The sequence below is a fragment of the Heterocephalus glaber genome, unplaced genomic scaffold (assembly GCF_053883595.1).
Source record: "Heterocephalus glaber isolate CG9 unplaced genomic scaffold, H.glaber_assembly_v1.0 deba00000331, whole genome shotgun sequence".
Classification (NCBI taxonomy): domain Eukaryota; kingdom Metazoa; phylum Chordata; class Mammalia; order Rodentia; family Bathyergidae; genus Heterocephalus; species Heterocephalus glaber.
The window spans coordinates 11,443,708-11,459,586 of NW_028258142.1; the positions used below are offsets into that span (position 1 = coordinate 11,443,708).

Consider the following 15,879-nt stretch of genomic DNA (forward strand, 5'->3'; position numbering starts at 1 on the left):
TCAGTGATAATGTTAAAAAATGTGCATTAATCTGGGAATGGGGCACAAGCCTGTAATCTCACCACTTGGGAGGCAGAGGCAGCAAGATCGCCGTCAGTTTAAGGCCAGCCTAGATTACACAGTGAGCTCAAGGCCACCAACTACATAGCAAGGCTCTGTTTGTATTAAATTTTATCATTCTACTTTTTGATTATGGTGAATCAGTTTTTCATGCTATTAACAAATTTCTACTCCTTACTACAATATATGACAGTTGTTTTTTCATATCCTCACAACACTTGATATTGTCAAGCTTCTAAATTTTAACTACATTTGAATATAGTCCTATCTTATTGAAATTTGAATTTATAATTTCCTGAGTGATAAAGGATTGAATTTTTTTACTATTTTTGGATATTATCCTCTTCTGTTCTTATAGTTGGAAATGTATGATATGTAGTCTTTTAAAATTGCTTTATTTTACTTAATAATATGATTTATCCTTTTCCCATGTCTTTTTTACTTTATATATCCTTTTATTGGTACATTTTCAGTATACAATGTAATGACATTCATCATTGGAAATTTGCACCTTTACATAATCTCTTGGTTCTTATTCTTCCCCCTTCCCCTGCCCTCCCTTCAACCCCTCCATCCCTCCCTATTTACAAAGACTTTGTTTGAATTTTTTTAATTTACTCATATTAATTCTATTAAATTCTTTCCTTTCCCCTACCCCTTCCGCTTTGCCCTTTTTCTTCCTATTTCACTTTGTCTATTATAACATTTGGTTCTTTTTTACACATTCAGTTTCTCACACTGGAGAAACTAATCGGTATTTACACATGTGTCCTATTTATTTCACTTAAGAGTATTGCCTCAATGTGCATCCATTTAGCAATAAATGTTTCTAATTTCTCATTTTTTTATGGCTGAGCAGTACTCCATTTTATGAAAAGAAACACATTTTCTTTACCCAATCTGGAGTTGATGTGCATTTGGGCTGGTTCCAAGTTTTAGGTATTACAAACTGTGCTGCTATGAACATGGGTGCACATATATCACTATGGTATGATTCTTTTAATTCTTTGGGGGAAGATACCTAGCCTGGGAATAGCTGGGTCAAATGGGACTTCCAGTCCTAGTTCTTGGAGGTATCTCCATACTGATTTCCACAGTGCTTGTACCAGTCTACACTCCAACTAGCAGTGGAGCAGGGTTCCTCTTTCCCCACAGCCCCACCAGCACTTGCTATTGGTTGATTTCTTGATAGCAGCCATTCTTTCTGGGGTGAGGTGGAATCTCAGTGTTGTTTTCACTTGCATCTCTTGAATGACTAGTGATGTTGAACATTTTTTCATATGTTTATTTTCCATTTCTTTGTCTGAGAAATGTCTGTTCATTTAAGATGCCCACTTTTGGATTTGGTCTTAAATTTAGGAGGTCTGATTTTTTAAAGTTCTTTATAGATTTGAGATTGTAGACCTTTGTTTGAGGGACCACTGGTGAAAATTTTTTCCCACATTGTGGGTTGTCTCTTCACACCGCTGGTGGTTTCTCTTGCTGTGCAGAAGCTTTTTAGTAAGAAGAGATCCCACTTGTGGATTGTTTGTGCTAGTTCACAGGCAACTGAGGTTTTGTTCATAAAATGTTTTCCTACCCCAATGTCTTCAAGAATTCTACCTAACATCTGTTCCAGCCAATTCAGCATTTCTGTTTTAATATTTAGATCTTTAATCCATTTTGATTTTAGTTTAGTGCATGGTGAGAGATATAGGTCTAGTTTTAGTCTTTGGCAAGTTGAAATCCAGTTTCTCCAGCACGATTTATTAAAGAGGCTATCTTTCCTCTAGTGAGGTGTTTGGATCCTTTGTCGAAGATGAGGTGGCTGAGTGTGTCTGGAGTTGTTTTGGCGTCTTCTAATCTGTTCCACTGGTCCTCAGGTCTGTTTCTTTGCCAGTACCATGCTGTTTTTATCACAGTAGCTTTGTAGTATACTTTCAAGTTGGGGGTTGTAATACCCCCTGCCATGTCTCTGTTGCCTGGAATTGCTTTTGCTATTCTGGGTCTCTTCTTGTTCCAAATGAATTTTTGGATTGTGTTCTCAAGGTCTGTGAAGTATGCTGCTGGGATTTCAATTGGGATTGCATTGAATCTATATAGCAGTTTTCGAAGTATGGCCATTTTCACTATGTCCTTCCTACCCAGGAGGAAGGGATGTTTTTCCATTTTCTGGTATTGTCTTCAATGTCTCTTTTCAAAGTGCTATAGTTTTCAAAGAAGAGGTCTTTGATTTATTTTATTACATTGATTCCTAGGTATTTTAGTTTCTTGGATGCAATTGTGAAAGGAATTGTTTGTCCTATTTCTGTTTCAGTGAGTCTGTTGCTCATATAGAGGAAAGCTATTGATTTTTGTGTGTTGACCTTGTAACCAGCTGCTTGACTGAATTTGTTTATTAAGTCTAGAAGACTTTTGGTGGAGTTCTTGGGGTCTTCTATATAGAGTATCATGTCATCTGCAAATAATGACAATTTGATTTTTTCATTTCCTATTTTTATTCCTTTTATTTCTTTGTCTTGTCTAATTGATGTGGCTAATGTTTCCAAAATTATATTGAACAGAAGTGGTGATAATGGACATCCTTGTCTTGTTCCTGATTTTAGTTTGAAGGATTTCAGTTTTTGACCATTTAGTATAATATTGGCTGTTGGTTTTTCATAGAATATTTTCATCAGATTGAGGTAGAGACCATCTATTCCAATTTTTTGCAGGGTTTTTTAAAATCATAAATGCCTGTTTGATTTTGTCAAATGGTTTTTCTGCACCTATTGAGATGATCATATGGTTTTTGTCCTTGGCTCTATTGATATAGTGTATTACATTGATTGATTTTCGTATATTGAACCATCCCTGCATCCCTGGGATGAATCCCACTTAGTCAGGGTGTATCAGATTCTTGATGATCTTCTGCATTCTATTTGCCATTTTCTTATTATGGATTTTTACATCTATGTTCATTAGTGATATTGGCCTATAGTTCTCTTTTTTGGTTGCATCCTTCTCTGCTTTTGGCATCAAGATGATGCTTGCTTCCAGGAATGAATTTGGGAGTATTGCTTCCCTTTCAATTTCACTGATGCATTTAAACAGCAGTGGCAGTAGTTCCTTTCTAAATGTCTTGTAGAATGCAGCAGTGAAGCCATCAGGACCTGGGCTTTTTTTAGTTGATAAGTTTTTAATTATGTTTTCAACTTCATTGGTTGATATGGGGTTGTTTAGAATATTTAGGTCTTCTTCATTCAACTTTGGTAATTCGTATGGATCTAGGAATCTATCCATTTGTTCTGTGTTTTCCATCTTATTGGCATATAGGTTCTTAAAGTAGGTATTGATGATCCACTGGATTTCTACTGGGTCCATTGTAATCTTACCTTTTTCATTCCTAATTGCATGGATTTGGGCTTTTTCTTTCCTTTTTCTGATAAGGGTTGCTAAGGGTTTGTCAATTTTGTTTATTCTTTCAAACAACCATCTCTTGGCTTCATTAATGTTTTGTATCATTCTCTTAATCTCCATTACATTGATTTCTGCTCTGACCTTTAAAATTTCCTCCCTTGTATGAGCTTTGAGTTTGTCCTGCTCTTCTTTTTCTAGAAGCTTGAGGTTTAGCATCAGGTTAGTTGGCCTCGCTCTGTTTTCCTAATATGTGTATTCACTGCTATGAATTTCCTCATAAGACTGCTTTCATTGTGTCCCATAGATTCTGATATGTTTGCATTGTCATTATCGTTTAATTGAAGGAACTGTCTGATTTCTTCTTTAATTTCCTCTGTGGCCCATTGGTTATTCAGAAGTGTGTTGTTCAATTTCCATGTGCTTATGCAATTTTTGTGGTTTCTTTTGCCATTGATCTCCAAGTTCATCGTATTATGATCTGATAATACACAAGGGATAACTTCAGTTCCTTTGCACTTACCTAAATATGTTCTATGAGTGAGTATGTGGTCTATTTTGGAGAATGACCCATGTGCAGCTGAAAGAAAGTGTATTTTGATTTAGTGGGGTGGAACACTCTGTAAACATCTGTTAAGTTCATTTGTTCAAGAGTTTGATGGAGTTATAGTGTTTTGTTGCTTGTTTTTTGTCTAGTTAATCTATCTATTTGTGATAATGGGGTATTGAGGTCCCCTACTACTATTGTATTAGTGCTTCTATGATTTTTCATGTCCGTTAGTATTTGTTTTATATATTTGGGTGCACTAGTGTTTGGTGCATGATTGTCATCTCTTCCCCTTGGATTGTTCCCTTAACAAGGACATAGTGTTCCTCTTTTTCTCTTTTAATCAGTGTGGGTTTCAAATCCACTTGATCTGCAAAGAGGATAGCTACTCCTGCTTTTTTTTGGTTTCTGTTTTATGGAGTATTGTTTTCCACCTTTTAACTTTTAGTTTATGAGTTTCTTTTTGAATTAAATGTATTTCTTGTATGCAGCATATTGTTGGATATTGCTTTCTTGACATATTCTGCCAGTCTATTTCTTTTGATTGGTGAGTTGAGATCATTAACATTGATGGTTATAATTGGTACATATTGAGTTATCATTTTCATGGCTTTTTCTTTTTGTTGGATTCTCCCCCTTAGCTTTTAATTTCTTGTCATGCCCAGTGAATTCATTCTGCTGGGCTTCTTGGGGTTGTAATCCTTGTTGTCTTTTCCTAGGATTTTGTCTAAAACTTTTTGGAGTGCTGGTTTGGTATTAATGAATTTCCTAAGGTGCTCTTTGCCACAAAAGTATCTTATTTCACCATCAATTATGAAGGATAGTTTTGCAGGGTATATCAATCTGGGTTGGAGGCTGTTTTCCTTAAGGGCTTGAAATACATCAGTCCAAGATTTTCTTGCCTTGAGGGTTTGCATTGAGAAGTCTGCTGTGATTCTGATGGACTTTCCTTTACATGTGATTGTTTCTTTTCTCTCATTGTTTGTAGAATTTTGTTCTTCTGTTGGGTTTCTGGAATCTTCACAAGTATATGCCTTTGTGTAGATTTTTTTTGATCAAAGCTAGTTGGAGTCCTCTATGCTTCACTTACCTGTATGTCAAGTTCTTTCCCCCTCCTTGGGAAGTTTTCTGCCATCATTACTGTGAACAGTTTTTTTATGTCATCTGCACTCTCTCCTGTTTCTTCTTTGACTCCAATCAGTCTTGTGTTATTCTTCTTTGCATAGTCTAGCAGCTGCTGGATTGTTTTCTCATGGTCTCTTACAATTTTAAAGCAATTTTTCTTTTCCTGGTCACTAATTGCAATCTTATCATCTGTATCTGAAATTCTATCTTCACATTGGTTCATTCTGCTGCATAGACTTTCAATGGAGTTTTTAATCTCCTGGAAATATGTTTGCATCTGTTTTATGGATTCCATTTGTTTCCTATGTTGGGATTCCATCATGTTTCTCAGCTCCTCTATTTTTTTTAATCTGTGTCCTCTCTAGATTTATTAATCATGTCTTGCACTATGGGCACAATCTCTGCTGTTATGTGAGAAATTATTTCTGATTTCATTTTTTCCAGATCCTCTTTTGTTGCCAGTTCAGGGAGTCCAAGTTGTTGAGTATCAGATTGTTCCATCTCATTTCACTTTGGGGTTGCTGTAGTTGATCTTGAAGTCTGGTTTTGAGGCTTGTTTATGTGTTTTCTCATTTTGACGGGATGGGGACTGCTGGTGGCACCCACCTGGCTCGCCTCCTCTGCACTGGGAGCTTTGGCACACCTACCTGGAAGCCTCTTCTGTTCTTTGAGCTGTGGCTCATTGACCTGGAAACCTCCTCTATCCCCATGTCTTTTCATAGGTTAATAACTCTTTTTTATCCTGAATAATATTTCACTTTCAGAATATACTTGTTTATTCATCCATTTACCTACCAAAAGATATCTTGGTTGCTTCCAAATTTTGATAATTATAAATAGGGTTCCCATTAAAATCTGTGTACAAGTTTTTATGTGGAAATAAGTTTTAATTCCTTTGAGGAGATGCCAAGGATATATTTGTTAGACTGTATGGTAAGAGTATGTTTTGTTTTATAAGCAACTGCCAAATAGCATCATTTACAAAATGGCCATACTACTTTGCCTTCCTACCACCAGTACATGAGAGTGCCTGTTGCTCCATGATCTCATTCATCAATATTTGCAGCTGTCAGTCTTCCAGAATTTAGACATTCTAATGTGTGTTGTAGTGTTCCTTTGTTTTAATTTACATTTTCCTGATGACAGATGACTTGGTACATCTTTTCACATACTTATTTTCCATCTTTATATCTTTTTTGGTGAGGCATCTGTTTAGATTTTTGGCCAAATTTTTAAATATGTTGTTTTCTTATTGTTGAGTTTTAAGAGTTCTTTGGGAAAATATGCAACAGGGGAAAATCTGGGTCAAATGGGACCTTCAGCCCTAGTTCTCTGGGGTATATCCACACTGATTTCCATAGTGGTCACACCAGTGTGCACTCCCACCAACAATGGAGAAGGGTTCCTTTCTCTCCACACCCCTGCCAGCATTTGTTGTTGGTTGATTTCTTGAGCTAAATGGATGCGTATTGAGGCCATACTCTTAAGTGAAATAAATAGGACACACATGTGTAAATACTGAATAGCTTCTCTAGTGTGAGAAACTGAAAGTGTAAATAAGGATTAAAAGGGTTAATAACTAATAATTGATATTTTGAAATAGGAAAAGGTCCAAAGGGGTAGGGGTGGTGGGAGGAGATGGGAAAAGGAAAGAATGGAATGAAAAAATTATGAGAAAAAAATGGAAATGAAGTCTATGTAAATAGGGAAGGGTGGAGGGGTGAAGGGCGCACAGGTAATGGGGAAAAAATAAGAACCAAGATACATCATGTATAAGTACAAGCACCCAATGATAAATGATACAATACATGTATTGTATACCTAAAATGTACCAATAAAAGAATTTAAGCAAAAATAAAAAGAGTTCTTTGTATGTGTTAGGTATCAGTCTTTTATCAGATAAAGTATATATTTTGCAAATATTTTCTCTTTGTGCCTTTTCTTTCCATTTCCTTGACTTTCATAGAACTTTTTAATTTTGATGAAGTTCAGCACATCAGTTACTGAATGGATAGTGCTTATTGTGTTATATACTAAAGAGTATTACCACACACAAGGTCATCTAGATTTTCTTATTTGTCATCTTCTGGGAGGTTTATAATTGGGGATTTTATATTTCTGTCTGTGATCTTTTAATTTACTTTTGTAAAATGGTTCATGTCTAGCTTCATTTTTTTAGTGTGGAAGTTCTCACAGCACTTGTTGAAAAGAATATGTTGCTCCATTCAATTGTTTTTACTTTTTGTCAAAGAACAGTTGATTATATTTATGTGGGTATATCTCTCTGTTCCATTGTCAGTTCTTTTCTTTCTTTTCTTTTCTTTTTTTTTTGGTACCATGGACCAAACTCAGGAACTTCTGCTTGTGAGGCAGGTGGTGGAACCACTGAGCTAAATCCCTGGCCCCTTGTCCTGTTCCATTGATTTTTCTATGTCTAATCTTTTGCCATTGTCACACAGACTTGATTAATTTTCTTTATAGTAAGTCTTTGAATTAGGTAGTGTCATGCCTATAATTATCTTTGTTTTTGTTTCAATATTGTGTTAGCTATTTCAGGTCTTTTGCCTCCTCATACAAACTTTAGAATTAGTTTATTAATATCCACAAAATGATTGCTGTGTTTGTGATTGGTAGTGGATTATCTATAGACTAAGTTCAGAACAGCTGGCATTATGGCAATATTTAGCCTTCCTATTCATGAACATGGACTCTCTATTTAGTTCTTCTTTGATTTCTTTCATCAGTTTTATAGCTTTTTCTCACAGAGATGTTGTGCCTATTTTTTTAGATTTATACCTAAGCATTGTATATCATTTTTGAGGATGCTAATGTAAATAGTATTGTGCTTTTAATTTTAATTTTTTGTTGCTCATATATAGGAATATGATTGACCTTTGTATATCAAAAATTATTTTTACTGCTGGGGGTTGAACCTAGGGCCTCACATATACAAGGCAAGTGCTGCACCACTGAACTACATTCCAAGCCCATATATTACTTTTGTCTCCCACAGCCTTATCATAATTGCTTACTTATCCCAGAAATTTCTTTGATTACTTTAGATTTCTATATAGATGACAATGTCATTTGTAAATAGAGTTTTAGTTTTTCTTTCCAATCTATACAAATTATTTTCTGTATTATTTCATTAGCTAGAACTTCCAGTGTGGTTTTGTAAAACAGTAGTAAGAGGGGACATATTTCCTTTGTTCCTGATTTCAACAGCAAGACTTCAGCTTCCTCACCATTGAATAACATGTTAGCTGTATGCAGGAATGCACATGTATGTTCTCATGTCTGCATGGGTATAAATATGTGTACAATGGTGTATGTATGTGTATGTGTGGGTGCCTGCAGATGTGCCTGAGCATAAATGTATATCTGCCACATCCATGAGTGACCAAGTGTGTCCTTATCAAGTTGAGGAAGTTCAGCTCAATTCCTAGGTCATTGACAGTATATCCATTCTGCAGTTACACCCACCTTACCAGATCATAATAATTATCAAGTATTGTATTGTGCTGCGAAGTTTTAGTCACTAGTAATATCAAAAGGAAGGGTCTTATTCCATTTTTTTGAATATGGGATTCATGTTTAGTGATGAAGAAATAGAAGTGATTCTGTAGGACTTCTGATTCTAGGGAATAAAAATCAGCTTCCACCCAACTCTCTAGACACTTGATGTTGGAATTCAGTCACAATATTTTGAGGAAGCACAGGCTATAATAAGGAGATATGTGTAGTTGTTGATTCAGCTTACTTTTCCAGTTGAGCTCTAGATGACAGCTGACATCAACCTCCAGAGATGTGAATAAGATGGTATTTGAGTTGATTCCATCCCTAGTACAATTTGATTGTGACCACATGAGAGAACTGAATGAGCAAGAGCAGCTGAGCTGAACCTAGTCAATTTGAGGACTGTGAAAGATGAGATGATGATACTAATAATATTAATAGTATTGTTTTATTCCACTAAGTTTCAGACAGTAGATAAACATCTAGAACATTGTATTTGTTCATTCTGAAATTCTCATTTGCTCATCTTTATGTTTCCAGTTCCTTGAATGAACTCTTAATCTTGTCTTTATCTCCTCAAGTATTGTTAGTATATTTATGTTGAAATCTGCATATGATAATTCCAGGATCTGGTGTCATTGAGGTTTTTTATTATTCTCCATTATTTGTTGTTTTATTTTTCATGTAGTCTCATCTTGCTGTGTTCTGCTTATTTAAAACTATGTCCATGTAATAGACTTTTTTTTTTTGGTACCAAGGATTGAACTCAGGACCTTGTGCTTGTGAGGAAGACACTGTGCCACTGAGCTAAATCCCTGGCCCTAATGTAATAGACTTTTTATTGAATAAAGTTGAGGTCTAAAATGCTTATTTTCTTCAGCCTGAGACAATTTATGTTCACTGACCCCAAGATCCTGTCTTTGTAAATGCTGCATGCTGAATTAGAGCTGTTGACACAATGGCTTAATAGATAAAATCTTGGCAATTTATAGTGGCGACACTAGACATTGTAATTTAAATATTTTGAGAAATATTTAATATGAATCATGGTTTAATTCTTTGCAATCAAAAAATCATTGTACTTTGAAAGCACATTAATTACACAGTCAATTTATATGTATATATACTGAAAACACAAAGATACATAAGTTAGTACTAGTAATATAGGGCTTCTTTAGGGTAAAGGGAGCAATAAGTACTATTAAAAATAACACAAGATAATGAATGATGTAATAGAAGTAATGCTCTACATTAGAAGACTTCAAAATGGCCCAGCAATCTACTAGGTAAAGCTTGGACTACAAGTTAGGTTGACTAGTAAGGGAATTTCTGAAAATTGTAATGGAAAATAAGTAATGACAATATGTGAAAATAACATAATTATGTAATATATGTATAGTTTTAAAATTATCAATTATAATTATTTATTAATCAGTTATAAATACAAATTATGTTTAATTATCAATTAAGTATACCATTTTATATGTTAATTAACATTAGGTGTTAATAGAATATGTAGGCAAATTGTGCAAAAGTATGACTATAACACTGTAACATCTTGGAAATCCAGTAGTTACTATTTTGCTCAGTAATGTAAACCAGGTAATAAATTTAAACATATATATATATATGTATGTATATATATATATATGTGTGTATATATATATATATATATATATAAAGCTAATGCAAGTCTTGTGTTTACTAAATTGTGTTTCATGTTTAATCTTTAAACTCTGTTGTATTGGTGTGGATTAAGTTATTGCAAGCCAATCCTCAACCATGTAGGGCCCAGGGCTTCACATGTTGATTACATTCTACTTTTGATGATTAAATCATATTTTTTTCTCTTCTAAGCTCTTAGAATTATTAGAATTTTAATATATTAATGTCAGAAAGAGACAAATAGGTGGTTCATTTACATTTGGCTTTTAGTTTGGATGGAAATTTACTGACAGTTAAGGGAGTTATTTTGAGCAAGAAAGCTTGACCCCAAAAGAATGATACCCCACCCAGAAAGTTCCAGAACAAGGTGCTAGAACTAGATAATTGATAGGCAAGCAACATTCCACAATCAAAGGAATGCATGGAGAAGGGTGAGTTTTCCATAGAAATTAAGAGGAACTTAGTTTGCAATAGTGAAGAATGTACCTCCTTGACCTCTGCCAAGGAGGGACAGGGGAAGGGCCCTTGAAAACTAGGGGGGGATAAAGTCCACTGCTTGTTTGCATGGGCATGCTCCTGTCTGTAGACAGAGTCCTTTTCTGAAAAATCACCATTCATTTTCACTTCTGCTGTACTTAACAGCTCTGAGCACATATTTTAGGGGTCTGGATAGTGGGCTTCACTCACATTAGAATGTATTAAGACATTATATTGTACTCCCAATGCTTTAGCTTTTTAAAAAATTTGAATAGAATTTCCAGGTCTCCTTTTTGCCAGAATATTCATATTATCAATATGTAGTCAATTCTGGTTCTCTTTTCTAGGATTTTATGTGGTCTTTGGTGGGATCAAAAAATTAGGGGAAAATGGGGAACCAGCAGACTGGAGATGAAGTAGGTAGTCATACTGAATATCACTGGGTTTATTTGAGTGGTAGAATTCATGACTAGGATAGAAATACCAGACAAGTTCTCCTCTATTTATGAGAGGTAAAGCTATAAACACAATAAAAGATGATTTCTCAGTCTTTGATAGGCTTGACATAAAATAGGCCTCCCTTTTTAAGCTAAATAGGGCCTCATCATAATAACATAGAAGCAATTTCTCTAACAATTTTCTTTCCCTGTTATTTTCTACCCCTGACTCAGAGTCCCTTTCTTGATAAAATGTGCACTATTGTTATTTTTAACTTCCATATGAATTTACTGCTTTCTGAAAAGAAGACTAAGCAATTCAGTACATCTTCTTGTTGCAAGGAAATCCCATTTTTTTTAGCTTTTGGTCTACTTCTGTGTGGTTTCACTGGATTCTTCCCTTCCAGCGGGTCAGAATCATTTTGGCACTTGGTGAATTTCAAATGGAAGAAGAAACAATCCACTCCCTAGTGTCTCCAAGATTCAATGTGGACAGCACAGATTCCTCTACTCTTGTTCCCATCAGCCATAGTGACATGGAATTGTGCCACATAAGACTAGATAAGGCAACTTTCTACTGATTCTAAAAGAGGATTGAAACAGTGCATGAGGGAATTTGTTAAAGAAACATTCCCAAAGGGTTTCTTAAAAGAATACACTTAGAAAACATATTATTATATTAACCATAATTTTTACTTTGTATATTCTGACTCTGTGCCATTTAGGGCCTTCCTGACAGCAAAAGCAACTGTCAGTCTGCTTTTCAAATGCAAACCCATTCACCCACAGTCTACCTCCTTTTCTTAGTGGGCTTCCCCTGCCTTCAGGCTTCCTAACCACCTCCCTGCCAGAACGAGACAATGAGGCACAACCTCTCTGTCCCAGAGTCACTGACAGTATTCCAGCCAGCCAACCCTAACCTGCTTACTATGGCTGGCCAGTTCTGCAGTAAGGTTTCTTGCTCTCACTTTTCCTTCTCTTTGCTTCCTGACATGGGTTCTTCCTGTGTGCGCTGACGTGTCGTGGCATGTGTCCTGCTCTTGGGCGCTATCAGAAAGTAGTGTGTGTGTGGTGTGTTTCTTTACTTTCTTTTTCTTTTTTCATTTTCTGAGACATGCTTTCACTATGTAGCCTAGGCTGGTCTTGAACTTGTAATGCTGCCTCAACCTCCCAAGTGCTAAGAATACAGGCCAGCATCACCACTCCTGGGAAAGTATTTTTTTCAATAGCAATCATCTGATATATTGATCTTACTTATTTCCAATGATGAATGTCATTATATTGTATACCTTAAATGTACCAATATAATTAATAAATAAAAAGAACTGTGTCTAAAAAAAAATAAAAAGATCAAAGTATTTTGGAAAAAAATATAAATAATAATTAAAATCAGCTAAAACTATTACCCATATACTCAAATTAATTTTGCTTAAGTACTCATTAATGCAATACAAAAATATTTTCCCATTTCCTATTGTTTTTATAAAATTTTTCATTTGTCAAAGCTTATGTTTACACACTGATAGTTGCAATTAGTATGTTATATATTATGTTGTATTATATATAACTATACTTAATGAATATTTTCACACCTCAATCTTTGTACTACAAAAATTTTGTCATGAAATACTGCATTATGTAGGTAATAAAATCCAGAAAGATGTCTGTGTTGGAGTTTAGGAATTTATAGAAGAGGAAAAGATTTCATGAACAACTCAGTCGCATGTAAACTAGCACAAAAAAAATGAACAATTGGGATCTCATCTTATTAAAAAGCTTCTTCTCAGCAAGAGAAACTACCAACAGAGTGAAGAGACAACCCACAATGTAGGAAAATTTTTTTACCAGCTGTTCCTCAGACAAAGGACTAATATCTAGAAAATTTAAAGAACTTTAAAAAATCAGACCTCCCAAATTTAAAGAACCAATCCAAAAATGGGCATATGAAATGAATAGACAAAAGTAGGAATAGCAAACATGAAGAAAATGTTCAACATCACTGGTCATTCAGGAAATGCAAATGAAAACGACACTGAGATTCTACCTCACTCCAGAAAGAAGGGCTGCTGCCAAGAAATCAAGCAATAACAAATGGTTGTAGGGAAAAAGGAACCCTTATTTACTATTGGTGGGAGCATAGACTGGTGCAAACCAGTGCTAACCAGTGTGGAAACCAGTATGCAGATACCTCAAAGAACTAGGATTAGAGGTCCCATTTGACCCAGCTATTCCCCTGCTGGGTATCTTTCCAAAAGGATTAAAAGAACCATGCCACAGTGATAATATGTGCACCCATGTTTATAGTGGCACAGTTTGTAAAAGCTAAAACTTGGGAACAGATTCCATCAACTGGAGACTGGATGAAGATATGTTTTCTTTTTTATAACATGGAGTACTACTCAGCTGTAAAGAGTGAGAAATCAGAGACATTTATAGCCAAATGAATGCACATTGAGGCCATACTCTTACATGAAACAAACAGGACACACGTGTAAATACTTAATAGTTTATCTGGTGTGAGAAACTGAAAGTGTAAATAAGGATCAAAATGTATAATTGATATTGTGAAATAAGAAGAAAAGGTCTAAAGGAGTAGGGGAAGTGGGAGGAGTAGGGGAAAGGAAAGAAGGGAAAAGAAAAAATATGACAAAAGGGAAAACCATGGAAACAAAGTCTTTGTAAATAGGGAGGAGGGGTGAAGGGTTTAAAGGGAGGTAGGGAAATGGGGAAAAAAATAAGGATCAAGATATACCATGTGAAGGTACAAATTCCCAATAATGAATGTCATCATATTGTATACCTAGAATGTAGCAATAAACTTAATGGGAAAATAAAGAATTTATGGAAGAAAATGAGTGAGTGTCTGCCTGTGGTACAGAAAGGGTGAAAATTATTCCTTAATCCCTGAACTAATTACTTTACATGAAGCAAGAACACTAAAATAAGTTTAAGATTCTTGACTGGTAATGGGTTAAGAAGCCATAGTATATTCAGTCTCCTATAAAAGGGAATACACTCCTGTACATAAAACATCTTGAGAAATCTAAAATCATTGTGGTAAGTGAACTAACCCAGACATACATTTAAATAACATTCTAGAAAAAAGGCAAAACTGGGGGCAGAAATCAGATCAATGTTCCCCAGGGGCTGAGGTTTGCTGAAAACTTTAGTCATTGGTATGCCCAACCGGAAATTAGGAGATATCCAGAAATTATTGTTAATAACAAAGCAGTATTCTAAACATTATCCTAGGGCAGTAGTACAATTCTATAAAAAATGTTCCTGAATATAGATAATCACAGGAAGGCATTTTTGCCCATTCTGTACACAGTCTGTCATGCAATTGGAATTTTGAGAAACTTTAGGCATAGTCTAAGAATTTTCTTTAAATGTCAATTGGGATCCAAAAGCAAAGAAGGGATATTTTAAGACAGATTATGGTTGGAAAAGAATAGTTTGAATATAGTATAGAGTCACCAGAAACTTTACAAATAAAGACACAAACCCCAAAAAACCCCTAAGTATTCCAGGGAAAAGTTTTCACTATTTTCATAGTGAAGAGGAAAGGAAATACTGACTTTTAGACTTTATTGCAATATATTTATAGTTTGTCATTTATAATTACAAAGTTAGTTGCATACTAAATTACTCTGTACTTCTCTTTCTATGGTGACTTCTCAGCTATGCTCTTCCAGTTAACTTCTCCAGACATAGCTTTATAGAATAATATGGACTAGCTAATTCCCTCCTTAGGCTGCCAGGTTGGTGCAACTCCACATCAGTGGGGTGCAATTTGATCTGGGAGGGCTTCAGGGTACACTCTGTCTTCCCCAGCAAAGATTTTTTAGTGTCCTGGCCGTAAGTGAATTCATTTGGTTATATGTGGGACTCAGCTGCTGAAGTGATGTTGCCTAAGTATTCCTTTTTCTTTTGATTACACGTTGTATTTACAAAGGAATTGGTTAATTCCAGAAGAATTATTGATGGCTTTGTTTTCTAGCTCTCTGTTGAATAAACCAGTTTCTGCCAGTTTTCTTAATAGGAATATAATGAGTGCAATGAGGGTGGATTCAAAAATCACCATATGAGTTCAGAGTGGTAATAGGAAAGCAAATAGAAAGTCGATGGGGACTTTTCTGGGAACAAGTCAGATCCTGATTCAACTTTTTCAAATACAATACTTTTACAGAGTAATGGAGCATGAGTCCATCAAATTTTAACTTGAGAGTCCTTTATTTCAAAGTCTGTGAGGTTGGAAGAATTCATTGATCTGCAAAGCCAAATGTCAAATGTGTGTTTCCCAGTCCTCATCAGGCCTGGGGTTGACAATGCACTTGACTGCCAGTTCTGCCACCCAGAACAGGGTGTGTGAAAGGAATGGATGCTTCTGCCGGTTGAAAATTCACCTGGTCATACGCTCCTTAGTTTAGCACGTGGGTGCATGACCCGAGCCCTGATTTCTACCTGCTTTTCTGAAACAGAAAATCCTTGGATCCTTCAAATTCAGATACTTTCTTAAAACATTACAGGTGGCATCCATGGGTTTTGTTAATTACAACTGTGACACTCATTAACTCTATACTTTACTTTTGGTCAGGCACTGTGATTGTTTATTTTCCTGTGCCTAATCTCAATTTTAAAACCAACTGCTTGGCCTCGGCAAAAATCTCCAGTTTT

At 35.4% G+C, this 15,879-nt stretch overlaps 1 protein-coding gene across 2 annotated transcripts in view; it reads right to left on the reverse strand.

Annotated features, from left to right (window-relative positions):
- Window positions 1–15,879, reverse strand: part of Dok6 (docking protein 6) — a 500,909-nt gene that overhangs the window by 173,939 nt on the left and 311,091 nt on the right. The gene's annotated exons all lie outside the window — the stretch shown is intronic.